The sequence below is a fragment of the Gavialis gangeticus genome, unplaced genomic scaffold (genome assembly GCF_001723915.1).
Source record: "Gavialis gangeticus isolate Ggan-Ray unplaced genomic scaffold, GavGan_comp1, whole genome shotgun sequence".
In the NCBI taxonomy this organism is placed as follows: Eukaryota; Metazoa; Chordata; order Crocodylia; family Gavialidae; genus Gavialis; species Gavialis gangeticus.
In genome coordinates, this window is record NW_017729031.1 from 28,471,938 (window position 1) to 28,480,211 (window position 8,274).

The window sequence follows — 8,274 nt, forward strand, 5'->3', positions numbered from 1 at the left end:
CCTCCCCTTGCTGCTGGCATGGTCCCTAAGGCAAAGGGGGCAGGGAGGGAATTTATTCCCCCTTCCACCCCCTCTGCCCCTGGGGGACCACAGCTGGGGTATGCCAGCCCTGGCTGCTGCCTCCTCCAATCACTCCCTGCACCGGGCAAGCAGTGGAATAAGCCCCCTCCCTGCCCCCTTCGCCAGATGCCAGAGGGAGGGGGGAAATAAACCCCCTCCCTGCCCTCTTTGCCTAAGGGGGCCATGCTGTTCATGCCCGCAGTGCAGCCCCATGCCGGGAAGAGGCTCACGCTCCTGGGACACCATCACAAGGACTGCTGCCCAGTCAGGGTCACTCCCCCCTTGCCACCCCAGAGGCAGGGGCATGGCCAGAGGCTGGCCAGCATGGCCCCCTTAGGCAAAGGGGGCAGGGAGGGGGTTTATTTCCCCCCTTCCTCCATCATCTGGCGAAGGGGACAGTGAGGAGACTTATTTGCTGCTCACCCCACACAGAGAGCAAGCGATGGAGGCAGCAGTCCCCCAGGGCAGAAGGGCTGAAGGGGGGAATAAACCCCGTCCCTGCCCCTTCACCTCAGGGGGCCATGCCAGCCGGGTTTTGGCCATGCCCTCACCCCAGCCACTGCATCGGTGGCCTGAGCCACTGCAGGCATGTGCTGCACTTCCTAAATCAAAAGGGAATGTCGAGTCACTTGCAAATTGGTTCAATCTACTCAGGTTAAACTAATCTGCAAAGATTGAATCAATTTAGGCTCCAGTTTTTTGAATGTCTGTCCCTAGCCCATGTGTTTGGTGCACATCCATCTAAGTGTAGTAGCATGCAACACTCATGATGCAGCTTGAACAATAGGATCACATGCACGTTGCACTTGGGGAAGATGCTGAACCGACGACCTGGGAAAGCCGAGTTCTCTGCTCACAAAGTAGATTCCTTACAGGCAACAGCAGTGCGTGATTCCCCTCTGCTACGATACCTCAGCTCAATCCCACTATGAAGCAAGGACCTCTCGGGATGTGAAGGTAGTTTGATCTTTGGACCCGTTTGACCCTAATGACTGCTGTGAAGGTGGTGCTAATTGTGCTGGGAGTTTGTGTAACACATGCTTGTCCACGGCGACTTCCAGAGCGTTCAGTGATAACAACGTGGGACGGTACCGGTCTGGATTGGCTTAGGTCCAGCCCCTGAGCTTTGCATCTGTGATTAATTATTTTTTGACTTTTGCAGAACAAGTAAAAAGTACAGAATGTAAAGTGACTCACAGCCTGTTTATCTTCCTCGAGCCCAGCCATTTCACAGGAGCTCCCGCAGAAGGGCACGTTTGTTCAAGGCTGCATGGACACAGGACAAGGCAATGCTTCAGAGCGTGTCAGGGCGAGGGTTATGGCAATGAAATAAGAGAAAATGTACATGAATAGGAAGAAGAAATAAGGGCAGAGGATTTCGATAGAAGATCTAGTGTTCTTCAAGCAACTTCAGCATTTATTTTATTCAAACATTTCCAGAAAAAATACATGTTTTCAATCTCATACACTTGATCTTTGCAGCTGTAAGCCATTCCTTCTTTGGCTGCTAACAATATAGGCATAATTACACTGTTCTGGGTATAAACCTACTTCATCTTTTTTAAATCTTATGCTCAGCAATCATTGCAGCCCTCGATAGCCAGTCCTGGTGATGAAGTAGCATCCTGCAGTATAATTTTCAGTAGAAGTTTGACTGCTGAAGTCCATCAGTGTTTCAGCTCTCACATCTATCTGCCTGTTCCACAGTCCTAGTCCACAAATGTTTAGGTCCCTTTTTCTTTATTCCAGTGCCAACATATGTCAGGGGACAAAGCCTTATCTTACATAAGCATTATGGCATCCCGTGTATTTAGAATAGAAAATCATGTGTTGTAGCAAGTTTAGCAGAGACTTCCAGAAGTATTTTTAACATTATGTAACCTGCCCTGTGACTAGGGCTCTCACCAGGGCTGTGGTAAATCTACTTCCCACACTTCAACAGTGAGCTGTAATGGAGTTCCTCTTTGCTCGTAATGCCTGCACAAGCCTGGACTAGGGAGTTTAAGGAGTATTTCTAAGGCTCCCAGGAGCTTTGGCATCCTCCAGCGGTCCTACGCTATCTGGGCAAAAATGATGACACTTGGAGAGTTTATGACTAGGATTATGTGACACCGTTGCCTGAGAGCAGAGGACTGAGCACGATCCTGGAGTCCCTTCCAGTTCTGTGTCTAATGACGTACGAGCACCACCACCCCTCTGAGGATAACAGTGCTGTAGGCTTAGGAAAGAGATGCAGTCCCCACCGTTGACTAACTTGGAAATCCATTCAATACTCCTTCTCAGCCAGTTTTTCCAAATGACAGGTTTGTTCCCAAATTTCCAAGTCTAAGCTGCCCCATAGAAGTGATTCTGCATGACGGTGAGGATGAAACAGATACCTCTTCCATAGATAGCCCAGATCTTATATGCACCCTCTATTACAGGAACTTTATCCTTCTCTATTGGAAAATAAGAGATCGGTAGGGGGAATCAGATTCATGTATAAGTCTTCAGTTTCCCCCCATAAAGATGCTAGTGTCCTGGACCCTGTCTGAAATCTATGACATGAAAAACATAATTTTATAGGTCTGGAAGATTAACTTCGTCTCTGCTAAACAATAATCATAGGTGTTGAGTGGGCCCATAGGAAGGCTTTAATAAAGCTATTAAAAATAAGAGACATATCAAGATAAAATTCTTGGGATATAGCCAGAATAGTCATTTGTACTGTGTTCATCCTCTCCTCTCGCCAAAGGACAATTCTTTAAGAGAGCACAGTTTTACTTTACTAGTTTGAAAATGTTTCTGGGTACATTTATACTTGAGTTTACCTGTGGAAATTATACATGCCACAGGCCAACAAGCTGAGTGCCAGTAATTCAGTTTTACCCCAGTTCGGGTAATAACCAGCTATCAATCCAAAGGTTTGAATTCGGGGGCTGGAATTCTGTTCCCTGCGCTGGAGCTATATGCCAAATGCATATCGCATCAATACATGCTCTGTACGGCCAACTTGTACGCTTTAGATATCTGGGTGAACCCACGCAGCTATTGCCAAGGGATCAAGAGCCAACTGTAAATTATGGATACAACAGGCACCCTGCCCTGAAGGAGCTGCAGGTATGTAAGCTATGTGTCAGTAGACAGGGCAGCTTAAATTGCTCCCAGCTAGCCCTGGGTACTTGAATGGGCCTGGCTGCCACTAGGTAACACTACCCCCAGCTGGCACCTGTTACATAGGCACAGTTACCTGCCTACAGCCGCAGCTCTTTTGTGCTCCGCGGGCTACTCAACAGGAGGGAAGTATCTCTTGTCTAACCCTGGGCTTCTGACTCCTTTTCAGATTCCTGCTTGCTTGTTCCTAGGTTCCTGTGTCCTGCTTGTTGGTTCCTAGTTTTCTAATCCCTGGGTCTTGCTTGTTGGCTTAGAAACATTGAATCATAGAAAATGAGGCTTGGAAGAAACCCCAGGAGGTCACATCTAGTCCAACCCCTGCTCAAAGCAGGACCAGCCCCAGCTACATCATCCCAGCCAGTCTAGCTGAGCCTTAAAAACCTCCCAGGATGGAGATAACACCCCCTCTCTGGGTAACCTGTTCCAGTGCTTCACTACCCTCCTGGTGAGAGTTTTTCCTAAGTATCTAACCTAAACTTCCCTTGCTGCAGCGTGAGCCCATTGCTCTTTGTTCTGTCATCTGCCACCACTGAGGACAGTCCAGCTCCATCCACTTTTGAACCCCCCCCTGCAGGGAGTTGAAGTTTGCTATTGAATCCCCCCTCAATCTTCTCTTCTCCAGACTAAATAAGTCCAGCTCCATCAGCCTGTCTTCAGAAGTCATGTGCCCCAGCCCCCAAAACAACAAGGCTTCATCCTTGTTCTTGGTTTCTGCCTGCTGATTTCTGATTCTTGCCCCCTGGCCCCTTTGCTCCAGACTACCAGGTCCTGACTCCAGTCCAGACCCATCTTCTTGACAGCCGGCTCCCGGCCTGTGGTTTGGCAGTCGCCCATACCCCAGCCCCTGACAGCTCCAGCTGACTGCTCTAGACCCCCTGCAGAGGCGGACCTAGGGTTTTGAAAAGGGGGGTGCAGATGGTGTGGTGTATTGTCTCATATAACATAGCATATATTTTTCTCCAGGTAAAAAAAAAGAAGAAAAGAAACTAGAAGGTTTACTAGAGGCCTCGGGCTATATTATTCAGTTTAAGATCAAAACAAAAACAAATATAATGTTATTGGAACGTACATTCATTTTCTGTGTCATATATTACATATTAAAAAAATACAACCAACTAGGTAAAATAATCAAAAGTTGCTGTTTCTTTAGTCCTCTCGTCATTGGAATTAAATGTACATCTCTTTCAGATTCGCAAGACAAAATCAGGAGTGTACGTGATAGCCGTGTTGGTCTGAGACAAGAAGACATATAAAAAACTAGAAGTCTTGGTTCTAAAATGATACCTTTTATTAGACCAACGGGGAAATCGCAAGAAAATTGACAAGCAAGCTTTTTTGGGCATCTTGACAGTGCATCCAATGCTTCACTGAAAGTTATTTCCACACCTGAGTTAATGTTCACCTGAGTTAATGTTTCCACACCTGAGCTAATGTTTTTAGCTAGAGTTAAAAACAACCTTCAGGACTATAAAGTAGGAGTTGCATTACCTGGAGCTGCTACAGACAACAGAATTGCAACAGAAAAGCTATCTTGATTAGTGGAACGTTAAGACCAGTGATAAAGAAGAGCTGGTCATTACCATGGAGCGCAGGGTTTAGAAGGAATCGGGTAGATTACAAGGAGCCATGAAGTCAAGTGACTCCGTCCACTGCTGCCTAAATAGAAATGCTGCTGCCTTTGCAAGTGGTTGGTTTTAAACCTCAGGTGGGCTAGGAATCACTGCAGCGCCCCCACCTCCTCCCTCCCTCCCCATCTGCCCTTGACCCCCTAGCTGTTTCCTGTTCCTAACCTCCCTGACCCAGGGTGCCTGCCTATGTCTTGACCTCTGTTGATCTCCTGACCTGTCAGCTTCTGATCCCCTGATTCTTGACTCTAGTCTGGACCTTTGTTCCTGACCTTGGCTACTAATCTCCTGTGTTGTAAACTCGGGGGTAGTGGCTCTCAACCGGGGTGCCGAGACCCTGTCAAGGGCTGAAGCCGGATGAAACTCTGTACACCTCTGTGCTTGTGGTGCTGGACTGGGAAGCAGCTCTAGCAAGAGGGGCCGTCACCATTAGGGAACGCTGCTTGCCACTGTCCTGTTTTCTTTGCACTTTGGTTAATGGTCTTTGCTGGCAAAACTGCTTTGTTTTTACAACTTATCTAAGAAACATAAGCCAAATATATGGATTGTAGTGAAACTGCATCTATTGAGATCCATTAAAATCACTACCATTAATATTTTTAAGCTAAACTATGGTATAATCATCACCCAGAAACAGGCTCGGGGCCTCTTGCGGAAGGCATGCTTCTGTGGCTTGGCCTACGCCCCTTGAGAAAATCCAGTGGAGCCCAATCCCTTCTGCAGTCTTGAGGCCAGAAGGGCTGCTAATATTTTGTGTTCCTAGCAACAAGGGAAACTGGAACATAGCATGGCACCTTCTGAGTTAGGAACAACTGAAATTAGGGCTTCTCTCGGCAAAAGAGAAAGCAACTTATTAACCACTTTTAAGTATCTTGTCAGACAGGAATTCAAAGAAATATTCATAAAATTTGGTCATCTGGTATGAGTGCTTTTCCTGTGCATATTTTAAACTGCCTCGGGGATTGGGCCCCCCACTTGGGGAGCAACTCGGCCTTGGCTGCAGTCCTCTGCAGCATTATGATAGGTTTTTAGAAAACTTGATCCTTCTCTAAGATGGGGGGGGTGTTGTTTAATTTGTCCTGATCTTTATACTTATTAAAGCACTATCTTAGTGATGGTACAATATCACTTGCCATGTCTATAGCGCATAGTTATCAATCATGACCCCACTCTCAGCAGCCGTTGTCTTAGGCAGTATGCCAGCAGCTTGCCAGCTTTTTCACCCAGCTCCTGAAATCCTAGGTTGCTTGTAACCTGCACTGAGCATTGAATTCTTATCTAGAGCTGCCATTAGGAATCACAACAGATCTGATTTTGTGGTTACATTGTAAAAGAAAGCAAACACTTCCTCCCCAGAGCCATTTTCCTCAAATTCCTCTTTGTTTTGCAGACCTGAAACTAATAGTTCTGCCCTCCCTCTGCATCTCCCACAATAGCAGGCTAAAAGATCTTGAGGCTTCATCTTCCTCCAAGAGCAAGACAGTTTCTCTCTCAATAAACACTTTGAAACTGGGATGCAATACAAGTGAACGATCTACAGGGCTGTTCCTTACTTGGGTCTCCTGTTGCTAGTTGCCCTCGTAAGGGGCATGATCAGAAACAGCAATTCTGCCAGCAGAGGAACCCATGCAGGATTAGCCAAGACTCTAGAGATCAGAAAGAAATGTAGCACCTGGACATATGCACTAGGGAAAATTATGAATAGTCTCTCTATCCATTAGATGTACAAACCAGATTATCTCCTGGTCCCTGATCTCCAAAGAGCAATTCCAGCACTATTCTAGCACTGGCTGGCTCATGCCCTTGAGGGCCGGATTTATGATTTATCATTGTTAAATATGTGTACGGTACCTAGCGCATTGGTAGGTGAGTGCTGCTTAGTCTGAAAATGAAAGGCTCGAACATCTGTTTACTACTGCCTGAGCGATTCAGCAATTCTCCTGAAGAGAATATATTGCCTCTATTTATAATTTAGAAAGGGAAACAACAGCAATCTGAAATCTAGTCCATTGAAAAAAAATGGGCTTACCACCCCTGAGTTCCTCTGACAATTCCTTTTGTGTTACAACCATATTTACCTGTTATTGCTTTTCTCTCTCCTGTTGCTGTTTGAAAGATCCACACAAACAAGTAGGGGAAACCGAAACCGATGATGCATCATGTACTCAAAATAATATATACACAGAAATATATAATCTCTTTACATTAACATTCTTATACTCTGCTGTTACTTGCATGCACCTTTATGTAGGTAAAACAGTTTGAGACACAGTGATTTTAAATTGGCAGGGTCTCTTTTCCCATGTTTACTTATGTCATTTTCACATGGGTAATTTTCCAAAATATTTGCCTCCTAGGGCTGATTTCCATGACTTGAAATGCTTAAAGGTGATGATGTTGTTCTTAAAAAATTAAGCAAAACATCTTTGGCTTTTTAGGCTGGGGATAATAAAAAGAAATACTTTATTTCCCCAGTTATACTTGAGTTTAAAAGATATTTATAGAAGGCATATAAACCCAGCCATCCTTGCAGGAGAGTTTTTCAAGCCCAATAATAACAGGAGCAATGGTGGAGTAATGATTTATCATTAATTACTATTCATCCAGTAACACCCAAAATATTAACTTCTTCCTGATCTCAATCACTTCAGTAAAGGACAAGTTTCAAATAATCATTGGAAACTGATTAAATTCTTGCATTGAGTGTGGGGATTTTTTTGTTTTTCCACTTTTTGCTTGTTAAGAGTAATAAAGAAATCGCATTGTAAAAAATGACATAGAAGCAATATTCTGATTGCAGTTAAAATCACAAAATATCAGAAAGTGTAGAAGATACAGATCTGATATCAAGCCTAAGCACCCTCATCTGAATCAAAGTAGCCTTAGTTTTTCAAACCAGCATCACATAAGTAAGCTCTTGATCTTGCAAACATTTATACACATGCTCATACTTACTCACGTGAACATTGTCATAGGCTCCGGCAGGATTACCCATATCAGAGCAGCTGTGATTCAGTAACATATCTGAGAATATGCCTAACTTTAGCCTCACGAGCATTCCCACGCATTCACACAGGCACATGCGTGAGCATCTGTTCGAATCACAGCCTAAGTACAGGTAGCAGTAGGCATCAGTCTGTCTTGCGAAACAACAGAATTACACCAAGCAAGACATCAGCTTGCTGAACGGTAATCCTCGCCAAAAAGATAAAATGAAGCTGGAGTGACCTCTCCAGAGCGCAAAAGCCTGGGCAGTGTATATGGAGACACAGAGCTGCCCAACACACAGCGTCCCCCTCAACCTCGCTGGCTTAATCCAGAGAAAACCTCCTGTGGCCTAGCTGGTTCCATATGTGCAGGTTTCCCTCGCTTTATGCAGTTCCTGGACAACGGCGCATAACTCGAATTTGCGTAAAGGGAACCCACTTTTCAATGT

General features: G+C 45.3%; 1 long non-coding RNA gene across 1 annotated transcript; it reads left to right on the forward strand.

Annotated features, from left to right (window-relative positions):
- Window positions 1-4,644: 4,644 nt before the first annotated feature.
- LOC109301718 lies at window positions 4,645-7,063 on the forward strand. Its single transcript, XR_002098582.1, has 2 exons — window positions 4,645-4,918; window positions 6,229-7,063. It is a non-coding gene; the product is annotated as an uncharacterized LOC109301718 (long non-coding RNA).
- The last annotated feature ends 1,211 nt before the right edge of the window (window positions 7,064-8,274 follow it).